This window comes from Loxodonta africana, chromosome 20 (assembly GCF_030014295.1).
Source record: "Loxodonta africana isolate mLoxAfr1 chromosome 20, mLoxAfr1.hap2, whole genome shotgun sequence".
Lineage (NCBI taxonomy): Eukaryota > Metazoa > Chordata > Mammalia > Proboscidea > Elephantidae > Loxodonta > Loxodonta africana.
In genome coordinates this window covers 72,304,460-72,317,314 of record NC_087361.1, presented here as the reverse complement: position 1 = coordinate 72,317,314, position 12,855 = coordinate 72,304,460, and positions in this window count along the sequence as shown.

The window sequence follows — 12,855 nt, the reverse complement described above, 5'->3', positions numbered from 1 at the left end:
CGTCAGAGGTCAGAGTCCTCGCGGTCAGCGCGACAGTCTGCTCCCACTGTTGAAGTTGTGCTGGGTCTGAGAGATTGACGCTTTGGGGAAATATCTTCATTCCGTTTTTGTTGTAGGTCTTTGCATGGGTAACACCGCGGATCTGGTTGGAAGTGTGCCTCACTCGGAGGGTGGTGCAGGCTTGAGATCAGCAATCACTGGAGAGAAGAAAAGATGCTATGTTAGGAACCAGGTCCTAGGGGCTTCAAAGATGGAACGAAATGCAGCTGGGGTAGGGGCTGGGCACACAGGTGTGGGCGAGAGTATTGCAGATGCAGGTAATTGAAATTTACCTCCCCTTTGACTCAGACAATGGAGCCCTGGTGGCACAGTGGTTAAGCGCTTGGCTGCAAATCAAAAGGTCAGCGTCTGGAACCCACCAGGTGCTGCGGGAGAGAGATGTGGCAGTGTGCTTCCTCAGGATTACAGCCTTGGAAACCCTATGGGGCACTTCTACTCTGTCCTATAGGGTTGCTACGAGTCAAAATAGACTATGGCAATGGTTTTTTTTTTTTTTTAATGCAGGCAATCGCACCATTTCAGATGCCTCAGATTCCCAGAAGGGCAAGAGGTCCAGACTGGGAAAAAAACCCAGTGTCCTCCAGTCGATTCCGACTCATAACTACCCTATAGGACAGAGCAGAGCTACCCCATAGAGTTTCCAAGGAGCACCTGGCTGATTTGAACTGCCGACCCTATGCCACTACACCACCAGGGTTTCCCAGACTGGGAGAGGCACTTTGAAAGTGACTTGTGTTGATTGTGGATCCAGTAAAATGAAATCCTTGACAACGCCAATCTTTTTTCCATTTATCATGATGTTGCTTATTGGTCCAGTTGAGAGGATTTTTGTATTATGTTGAGGTGTAATCCATACTGAAGGCTGTGGTCTTTGATCTTCACCAGTATGTACTTCAAATGCTCTTCACTTTCAGAAAGCAAGGTTGTGTCATCTGCATTTAACACAGGTTGTTAATGAGTCTTCCTTCCATTCTGATGCCCCATTCTTCGTATAGTCCAGCTTCTCTGATTATTTGCTTGGCATGTAGATTGAATAGGTATGGTGAAAGGGTACTACCCTGACGCACACCTTTTCTGACATTAAACTACACCGTATCCCCTTGTTCTGTTCCAAAGACTGCCTCTTGATCTATGTACAGTTTCCTCATGAGCACAATTAAGTGTTCTGGAATTCCCATTCTTCGCAATGTTATCCATAATTTGTTATGATCCACACAGTTAAATGCCTCTGCATAGTCAATAAAACACAGGTAAACATCTATCTAGTAGTCTCTGCTTTCAGCCAGGGTCCATCTGACATCAATGATATCCCCGGTTCCATGTCCTCTTCTGAATCCGGCTTGGATTTCTGGCAATTCCCTGTCAATATACTGCTGCAGCCGCTTTTGCATGATCTCCAGCAAAATTTTACTTGCGTGTGATATTAATGATATTGTTTGATAATTTCTCCACTCGGCAGGATCACCTTTCTTAGGAAGAGTCATAAATATGGATCTCTTCCAGTCAGTTGGCCTGCCTTCCGAATTTCTTGGCATAGAACGATGCTGCATCCCTTTGTTGAAACATCTCAGTTGGTATTCAGTCAGTTCCTGGAGCCTTGTTTTTCACCAATGCCTTCAGTGCAGCTTGGACCTCTTCCTTCAGTACCATCAGTTCCTGATCATATGCTACCTCTTGAAATGGTCGAACGTCGACCAATTCCTTTTGGTACAGCGACTCTGTACTCCTTCCATTTTCTTTTGGTGCTTCCAGCGTCATTTAATATTTTTCCCGTTAAGTCCTTCAATATTGCAACTCAAGGCTTGGATTTTTTTTCTTCAGTTCCTTCCGCTTGAGAAATGCTGAGCATGCGCTTCCCTTTCGGTTTTCTATCTCCAGGTCTTTGCACACGTTATTATAATACTTCACTTTGTCTTCTTGAGCTACCCTTTGAAATTTTCTGTTCAGCTCTTTGACTTCATCGTTCCTTCCTTTTGCTTTAGCTACTCTATGTTCAAGAGCAAGTTTCAGAGTCTCTTCTGACATCCATTTTGGTCTTTTCTTTCTTTCTTGTCTTTTTAATGACCTCTTGCTTTCTTCATGTATGATGTCATTGATGTCATACCACAACTCATCTGGTTTTCGGTCCTTAGTGTTCGACACATCAAATCTATTCTTGAGATGGTCTCTGAATTCAGGTGGGATATACTCGAGATCGTACTTTGGCTCTCATGGACTTGTTTTAATTTTTTTCAGGTTCAACTTGAACTTGCATGTGGGCAATTAATGGTCTGTTCCATAGTCAGTCCCTGGCCTTGTTCTGAATAATGATATTGACCTTTTCTACCATCCCTTTCCACAGATGTAGTTGATTTTATTCCTGTATATTCCATCTGGCAAGGTCCATGTGTATAGTCGCCGTTTATGCTGGCAAAGAAAGGTATTGGCAATGAAGAAGTCATTGGTCTTGAAAAATTCTATCGTGTGATCTCCGGTATCATTTCTATCACTAAGGCCATATTTTCCAACTTCAGATCCTTTTTCTTTGTTTCCAGCTTTTGCATTCCAATCACTAGTAATTATCAATGCATTCTGATTGCATGTTTGATCAATTTCAGACTGCAGAAGTTGGTAAAAATCTTCAATTTCTTCATCTTTGGCCTTAGCAATTAGTGTGTAAATTTGAATAATAGACCTATTAACTGGTCTTCTTTGTAGGCGTATGGATATTATCCTATCACTGACAGCATTGTACTTCACGATAGATCTTGAAATGTTCTTTTTGACAACGAATGCAACTCCATTCCTCTTCAAGTTGTCATTCCTGGCATAGTAGGCCATATGACTGTCCCATTCAAAATGGCCAATACCAGTCCATTTCAGCTCACTAATGCCTAGGAAGTTGATGTTTATGTGTTCCATTTCATTTTTGATGATTTCTAATTTTCTTAGATTCATCTTTGTACATTTCATGTTCCGATTGTTAATGGATGTTTGCAGCTGTTTCTTCTCATTTTGAGTCATGCCACATCAGCAAATGAAGGTCCTGGAAGCTTTACTCCATCCACATCATTAAGGTCAACTCTACTTCGAGGAGGCAGCTCTTCCCCAGTTGTATTTTGAGTGCCTTCCAACCTGAGGGGCTCATCTTCCAGCACTATATCAGACAATGTTCCGCTGGTAATTATAAGGCTTTCACTGGATGACTCTTTTCAGAAGTAGACTGCCAAATCCTTCTTCCTAGTCTGTCCTAGTCTGGAAGCTCAGCTGAAACCTGTCCTCCATGGGTAACCCTGCTGGTATTTGAATATCGGTGGCATAGCTTCCAGCATCACAGCAACATACAAGCCCCCACAGTACAACAAACTGACAAACATGTGGTTAGCATATTGATGGTTAAAACGAAGCCGTTGTGGCTCTGACTCATAGTGACCTTATTTATACCAGAATGAAATGTTCCCTGTTCCTGTGCCATCTTCATCATGATCTTTGGTATAAAATGAAGCTACCTAGTCATATACCCAAAAGGTCATAGAATGCAACACCATCATCTCTTTCCTGCCTCACATTCATTCCAAGCTCTGGTAGAATCTGCCAGTTAATAATGTCTTCAGTCAGAATCCACTCTATGGCACTGGGTTGGGATCCCTCTACTGAATACAGTCCACTTTAACCCTGGGATTATAAATACATTTGAAACAGTAATAGGTTCAGTGTTATTTGTGGAAATTACACAATCCCCTTTCTCGACAATACACTTCTTTACATCACATCACTTAAAACTGGTTCTTTTATAAGGCATTTGGATTTATTCCTATTATCTAAGGATTCTAACTTTTCCTCCTCCTCTATATTAGTCCACTGGTCTCAACTCCAGTGTCATTGCCACCCAGCCACTTTGGGCTCCTCGTGCCTTTGGATCAACAGGCAAAGAAGGGAGTTGCCGTATTGGCTGGTGTGATTGATCCTGACCAATAAGGGGAAATCGACTTGCGGTTGCATAATGGACGTAAAGAAGAGTATGTCTGGAACACAGGAGATCCCTTAGGGCACCCCTTGGTACTACTATGCCCTGTGATTAGTCAATGGAAATCTACAGCAACCTAATTCTGACATGACTACTGATGGACCAGACCCTTCAGGAATGAAGATTTGGGACACCCCACCATGCAAAGAACCATGAGCAGCTGAGGTGCTTGCTGAGGGTAAAGGGAATGCAGGATGTGAAGTAGAAGAAGGTAGTTCTAAATACCAGCTACAACCACATGACCAGTTGCAGAAATAAGGACTGTAATTGTTGAGTATCACTTGTAAAATATAAGATGTAAACAGGGCTGGTGCGTTTTTGATTGCACAGGTGTCAGTTGTATCATGTTAGGTGCAAGTATGACTTTATAAATTGTCTTTATTTAGAGATCATGTATGGTTTAATAAGATTTGTAGAGGTGCCAAGTTAACAAGGGTCAAACTTTGATGGTTAAGGTTGTGTGTCAACTTGGCAGGGGCCATGATTCCTCAATGGTTTGGCAGTTATGATGGAGTTTGGCAGTTATGTAACGATGTAATTATCCTTCCTTTTTTGTGATCTGATGTAATTATCCTCCATTTTATAATATCCCATAAATTATATAATGTAATCACCTCCATGATGTGATCATATGTAATCAACCAATCAGTTGTAAGAGGAGTTTCCTCGGGGGTGTGGCCTGCATCCAATATGTATAGATGCTCTGACAAAGGTCTGACAAAGCTTAGGGAAACCCTGGTGGCATAGTGGTTAAGTGCTACGGCTGCTAACCAAAAAAGGCCAGCAGTTCAAATCTACCAGGCGCTCCTTGGAAACTATGGGGCAGTTCTACCCTGCCCTGTAGGGTTGCTATGAGTCGGAATCGACTCAACAGCAGCAGGTTTTTTTTTGTTTGTTTTTTGGACAAAGCTCAGTCTTGCTTTGGATCCTGCATCTGGCTCATCATCTGATCTCCAGTTCTTGGGACTGGAGCCACTGGCCTGCCATACTGCCTGCGAATCTTGGATTCACCAGCCTCCATAGCCTGTGAGCCAGCAGCCTGTCATCTTACCTGCCAATTTTGGATTTGTCAGCCCCTGCAGCTATGTGAGTCAGGAGAAGCCTTCTGCATGACACCTGACCCATAGACTTGGGACTTTCCAGCTTCACAACCGCATGTCATTTCTTTGAGATAAATGTCTCTGTATATACATGTATACACTTCATTGGTTTTGCTTCTCTATAGCACCCAGCTTAAGACATGTGGGTGGCATCCTCTTTTCACACATTTCTTCAGAAATTTAAATATTCCAGTTTCAGAGGGTAAAACCTGTCCATGGTCAGCTCTAGTTTTGAAGCAACATAAATGTCCCTGAAAAGCCTGCATCCTTTCCCTATATGTACTCTCCTGTCATCCTTCACCACCACAGAGTAATGAAATGACAGTGTGAATTAAGATGACAATCACAGTCAGTCTGGGCAAGGCAGGGGCAAAAGAAGATGGGGAGGCTTTGTGGGAACAAGAACATTCTGTTCATCGGGTGGTGAAGAAACAAGGTAAACAGGGAGGCAGCAGGGCCACGCCTCGGTGTTTGTTCTTGAGCCAGTGCCAGACTGTACAGGCAGGACCTGCTGCTCAAATGGCTGCATTACTGACAAGTCATGGTTACCTCAGTATAGTTGTCCAACCTGGGTGCCTGCATGAGCTCACTTTCCCTATTATCTTAGCTTGACATTTACCTCTCCTTTGACTGGAATAACCACTCCCTGGGATGGATTTCAACCCAACCCGTTTCTCATCTTATACCAGAGCCCATTCAAGACAAAGGGGAAGGGATAATATATAAACCATGGCAGATGCTCACTCTCCCCTCACCTCCCTAGGGCCATAAGTGTTCCCAGCCCACATCCTATCTCTTCACTAATTCTCCCACTGTCACCCAGGTCACAGTTCATTCTGGGCCCAGCCTGAAGTTGACTCTGTCTGGGGTCACTAGACTTGCATTTTGGAGGTCCCCAGCTCTAACTGCAGCAGAGTACTTGATCCTGGCATCCAAAAATTAGAATAATTTGTTATAATACTATGCTTCAGGTACACATATAGTTCTGTGTCATAGGCTACAAACTACTTATTTATAACATTGTCACTATATAAGACAAAATGCATTCTAAGTTTCAAACAATTGACTTCAAATGAATATGGTGGACACTTCTGCAATAAACTGGACACTTCTTTTGTTTAGAGAATTATATTCCTGGAATAGGTATCTAAATTCTTACATTCAGACACCTATTACAGGAATGTAATTCTCTAAACAGAAGAAAACCTTGGTCACAATTGAAAGGTTGGCACTGCTGAAGCTAACACCTTTATTTCCTTACATCTCTGAAGAAGTAGCCATGGTCATCACCACATTGTGTGCCACATCTGTTTTCACTGTCTTGGTCAAACAGCACTGGAAAAAAGTTTGGTACCTATTCTAATTTTTTTTAACTTTTTTTTTTTAATACTTTTTATTGTACTTTAAGTGAAAGTTTACAAATCAATTCAGTCTCTCACATAAAATCTTATATATACCTTGCTACATATTTTTTTTTTTTACATACTCCCAATTACTCTCCCCCTAATGACAGAGCCTGCTCTCTCCCTCCACTCTCTCTGTTTGTGTCCATTTTGCCAGCTAACCCCCTCTACCCTCTCATCTCCCCTCCAGGCAGGAGACGCCAACATAGTTTCAAGTGTCCCTCTGATCCAAGAAGCTCACTCCTCACCAGCATCCCTCTCCAACCCATTGACCAGACCAATCCATGTCTGAAGAGTTGACTTCAGGAACGGTTCCTGTCCTGGGCTAACAGAAGGTCTTGGCCTAGTCTAATTTTTAATCCACTATTCCTGCATGAACAGAAACAACACAAAAATCCTCTCAACTGGACCAGAAAGCAACATCATAATAAACGGAAAGAATATTGAAGTTGTCAAAGACTTCGTTTTTCTTGGATCCACGATCAATGAAGCAGCAAAAAATCAAATGACATATTGCATTGGGCAAATCTGGTGCAGAAGACCTCTTTAAAGTGTTAAAAAGCAAAGACGTCACTTGGAGGACTAAGGTGTGCCTGATCCAAGCCATGGTATTTTTAATCACCTCATATGCATGCGAAAGCTGGACAATGATGAAGACCGAAGAAGAAATGATGCTCCTGAATTGTAGTGTTGGCAAAGAATATTGAATATACCATGAACTGCCAGAAGAATGAACAAATCTGTCTTGGAAGAAGTACAGACAGAATGCTCCTTAGAAGTGAGGATGACAAGGCTTCGTGTCACATACTTTGGACATCTTCTCAGGAGGGACCATTCCCTGGAGAAGGACATCATGCTTGGTAAAGTAGAGGGCCAGTGAAAAAGAGGAAGACCCTCAAGAAGATGGACTGACACCATGGCTGCAATAATGGGCTCGATAATAGCAACAATTGTGAGGATGGTGCAGGACTGGGCAGTATTTCATTCTGTAGTACGTAGGGTCGCTGAGTCAGAACTGACTTGATGGAATCTAACAACAACAATTCCTGAGTCAGAAATACAATTCACTCAAACCCCTAGCCCCATTTTCAAAAGTGAACTACTTTAAAATAGCCCTATCAAAATAATACATCATTCAGCAGAGGTCATTTTAAATTCCTTAACAAATAATTATTATTTATTGAACTATTAAAATGTGGCAGACATTGTGCCAGGCACCAAGCCTCCAATGTTGTTGTTGTTGTTGTTGTTAGGTGCTGTTGAGTCAGTTCTGACTCATAGCGATCCTATGTACAACAGAACACAACACTGCCCAGTTCTGCATTATCTTCACAATCATTGCTATGCTTAAGCCCACCATTGCAGCCACTGTGTCAATCCATTTGTTGAGGGTCTTCCTCTCTTTTGCTGACCCTCTACATTACCAAGCATGATATCCTTCTCCAGGGACTGGTCCCTCCTGACAATATGTCCAAAGTATGTGAGACAAAGCCTCCCCGTCTTCACTTATAGGAAGCATCCTAGCTGTACTCCTTCCAAGACAGATTTTTTTTTGTTCTTCTGGCAGTCCATGGTACACTGACCATTCTTCACCAACACCGTAATTCAAAAGCATCAATTCTTTGGTCTTCCTCATTGTTGTCCAGCTTTCGCATGCTCACGAGGTGTTGAAAACTGCAAAGCTTGGGTCAGGCGCACCTCAGTCTCCAAAGTGACATCCTTGCTTTTTAATACTTTAAAAAAGAGGTCTTCTGCAGCAGATTTGCTGATGCAATATATTGTCCGATTTCTTGACTGCTACTGCCATGGGCGTTGATCATGGATCCAAGTAAAATGAAATCCCTGACAACTTCAACATTTTCTCCGTTTATCATGATGTTGCTTATTTGTCCAGCTGTGAGGATTTTTGCTTTCTTTATGTTGAGCTGTAATCCATTCCGAAGGCTGCAGTATCTGATCTTCATCAGTAACTATCTCAAGTCCTCTTTGCCCTCTGCAAGCAAGATTGTGTTGTCTGCACACTAAAAAAAAAAAAAATTAATGAGTCTTCCTCCAGTTCTGACGCCACACTCCTCCTCACACAGTCCAGCTTCTTGGATCACCTGCTCAACATACAGATTGAACGAGTACGGTGAAAGGACACAACCATAATGCACACCTTTCCTGACCATGAATCACATAGTATTCCCTAGTTCTGCTCTAACAATTGCCTCCTGGTTCATGCACAGGCTCGTCATAAGCACAATTAAGAATTCCCATTCTTCGGAATGCCATCTGTAATTTGTTATGATTTATATAGTTGAATGCCTTTGCATAGTCAATAAAACATATGGTCTACTATGCTGGGAATGACAAATTGAAGAGGAATGGCGTCACACTCATTGTCAAAAAGAACATTTCAAGACCTATGCTGAAGTACAATGCTATCAGTGATAGGATAATATCCGCACGCCTACAAGGAGCATCAGTTAGTATGACTATTATTCAAATTTATGCAGCAACCACTAATGCCAAAGATGAAGAAATTGAAGATTTTTACCAACTTCTGCAGTCGAAAATTGATCAAATAAGCAATCAAGATGCGTTGATAATTACTGGTGATTGGAATACAAAAGTTGGAAACAAGAAGGATCAGTAGTTGGAAAATATGGCCTTGGTGGTAGAAATGATGCTGGAGATTGCATGATAGAATTTCACAAGACCAACAACTTACTCCTTGCAGGGTGATTATACATGTGGATTTCACCAGACAGAATACGCAGGAATCAATTCGACTACATCTGTGGAAAGATATGATAGAGAAGCTCACTTTTATACGTCAGAACAAGGGGCCAATTGTAGAACAGATCATCAGTTGTTCACATGCGAGTTCAAAGTGAAGATGAAGAAAATTAAAATGAGTCCGCAAGAACCAAAATATGACCTTGAGTATATTCCACCTGAATTTAGAGACCAACTCAAGAACGGATTTGATGCATTGAACAGCAATGACCGAAGGCCAGATGAGCTGTGGGATGACATCAAGGACATCACACATGAAAAAAGCAAAAGGTCATTAAAAGATGTATTTTGAGTGCCTTCCCGCATGAAGGTCTCCTCTTCCGGCACTCTATCAGACAATGTTCCGCGGCTATTTGTAAGGTTTTACTGGTCATTTTTTCAGAAGTAGACCACCAGGTCCTTCTTCCTAGTCTGTCTTAGTCTGGAAGCTCTGCTGAAATCTGTCCACCATGGGTGACCCTGCTGGTGTTTGAAATACCAGTGGCATAGCTTCCAACATCACAGCAACACATATGCCACCACAGTCCAACAAACTGACAGAGGAGTGGAGGGAAGGCTACAACAGTAAGTAGGATATTCTTGGTTCCTATGGTCATGGAATTTATCTCCCTTCAGGAGTGAGGAAATAGAGTTGAGAGTTTAATTTTTAAGTGAGTATAGGCTTAGGACAAATGCCATCCAATTTTGAAGGGAAGAAGTGAGGTTTAGGATACTGGGCTTAGTACAGGACCATTAATTACATTCTTTCAAAGACCTTTTTATTGTGAGAATATAACATATTCAGAAAAGTGTACAAGAAAAGGATGTACAACTCAAAATATATAACCACCACCAAGATTAAAAAAAAAGAACATTACCAGCAACACTGAAGTCCTTCTTGTACCACCTCCAAATCGTTACCCCCATAAATCAAGTATCCAGATGCATAGGTCTGTTTCATTAGTCTTTTCGTCTGTCCTTGCGAGAAACTACACTTCCGCATAACTGTCTTGACTATTCTTGGTCCTCTGTATTTTCATTTTACTTTTAGAATCAGTTTGTTGAATATCACAAAAACTGTTGGGATTTTGATCGGAATTTTATTGAATCTGTACATCAGTTTTGGGGACAGTTGACACCTTTACAATATTAGTCAGGGGTTGGCCAACTTTTTCTTAAAAGACCAGAGAGTAAATATTTCAGGCTTTGTGGGCTAAAAGGCAAAAGTGAGATATTATGTAGGCACTTACATAACCATTCAAAAATGTAAAAACCATTCTTAGCTTACAGGTTCCCTAGCCTTCATAAACCAGGTGGCTGGCTAGACGGATTTGGACTGTAGGCTATAGTTTGCTGGCCCCGTGAACTCGTTTAATTTCTCTCAGTAATGCTGTGTAGGAACCCTGGTTCAAGGGTGGTTAAGAAGCTAACCAAAATGTCAGCAGTTCAAATACACAGGCTGCTCCTTGGAAACCTAATGGAACAGTTCTACTCTGTCCTATATGGTTGCTATGAGTTGGAATTGACAGCAATGGGTTTCTTTTGGTTTCGGAATGCTGTATAATGTTTTTGTGTGGAGGTCGTGCACATCTGCTGTTAGATTTATTCCCAGCTTCCAGTTTTCTAATTCTCTCTCCATTTGTGTCTTGTTGTTATGTTGTTGTTAGATGCCATCGAGTCGGTTCCGACTCATAGCGACCCTATGCACAACAAAACGAAACACTGCCCGGTCCTGAGCCATCCTTACAATTGTTGTTATGCTTGAGCTCATTGTTGCAGCCACTGTGTCAATCCACCTCATTGAGGGTCTTCCTCTTTTCTGCTGACCCTGTACTCTGCCAAGCATGATGTCCTTCTCCAGGGACTGATCCCTCCTGACAACATGTCCAAAGTATGTAAGACACACTTTTGCCATCCTTGCCTCTAAGGAGCATTCTGGTCGCACTTCTTCCAAGACAGATTTGTTCATTCTTTTGGCAGTCCGTGGTATATTCAATATTCTTCGCCAACACCACAATTCAAAGGCGTCAACTCTTCTTCGGTCTTCCTTATTCATTGTCCAGCCTTCACATGCATATGATGTGACTGAAAATACCATGGCTTGGGTCAGGCGCACCTTAGTCTTCAGGGTGACATCTTTGCTCTTCAACACTTTGAAGAGGTCCTTTGCAGCAGATTTGCCCAATGCAATGCGTCTTTTGATTTCTTGACTGCTGCTTCCATGGCTGTTGATTGTGGATCCAAGTAAAATGAAATCCTTGACAACTTCAGTCTTTTCTCCATTTATCACGATGTTGCTCATTGGTCCATTTCCTTTGTGTCTAGCTCCCTGTTAAAAACTTCCACTGGATTCTTAATTTTGGTTATTGGATTTTTTAAAAATTCTATAATTTTTTTTTTTTTTAATGTCCAGGTATCTGCTGAGAGTGTCAAAGTTGTCTACCTCCTTGAACATAGTAGTTATCTTAAAGTCTGTGTCTGATAGCGCTGAAATTCTTGAGTCACCTTGGACCTGTTTCTATTGTCTATTGTTTTGCAGTTTTTTTTTTATTGTCTTGTCCTTATGTGCCTGGTTACATTTTATTGCATTCAGGACATTGTATTAGCAGATTTGTTTGTAGAAATAATTCAAGGCCTGGGATGATGATGTCTTCCTGTAGAGAGTTTCTGTTGGCCTATGCCAAGGGTTTGGGGGAACTACCACTCTGGGATCACCTTAATCTAATTTCAAGGACGAGATCATTGGAAGCTGAGCTGCAACCCCCTGAGAAAGCTGTTGTATTTTCTACTTCTGGTTCACCCTTATTCTCAGGGGGCCAAGGAATGAGGGTGTCAGCCCAAAGTGAGGGAGATTCACCAGGTCGACCACGCTATGGCAGGCCCTGTCCTACTTCTAGAAGGCTGTCAAAAATCACTGCTCAAGGAAGAAGTAAAGTTATCACTATTTGCAGATGACATGATTATATACACAGAAAACCCTAAGGAATCCTCCAGAAAACTACTGAAACTAATAGAAGAGTTTGGCAGAGTCTCAGGTTATAAAATAAACATACAAAAATCACTTGGATTCCTCTACATCAACAAAAAGAACACCGAAGAGGAAATAACCAAATCAATACCATTCACAGTAGCCCCCAAGAAGATAAGATACTTAGGAATAAATCTTACCAAGGATGTAAAAGACCTATACAAAGAAAACTACAAAGCTCTACTACAAGAAATTAAAAAGGACATACTTAAATGGAAAAACATACCCTGCTCATGGATAGGAAGACTTAACGTAGTGAAAATGTCTATTCTACCAAAAGCCATCTATACATTTAACGCACTTCCGATCCAAATTCCAATGTCATATTTTAAGGGGATAGAGAAACAAATCACCAATTTCATATGGAAGGGAAAGAAGCCCCGGATAAGCAAAGCAGTACTGAAAAAGAAGAAGAAAGTGGGAGGCCTCACCTTACCTGACTTCAGAACCTATTATACAGCCACAGTAGTCAAAACAGCCTGGTATTGGTACAACAAC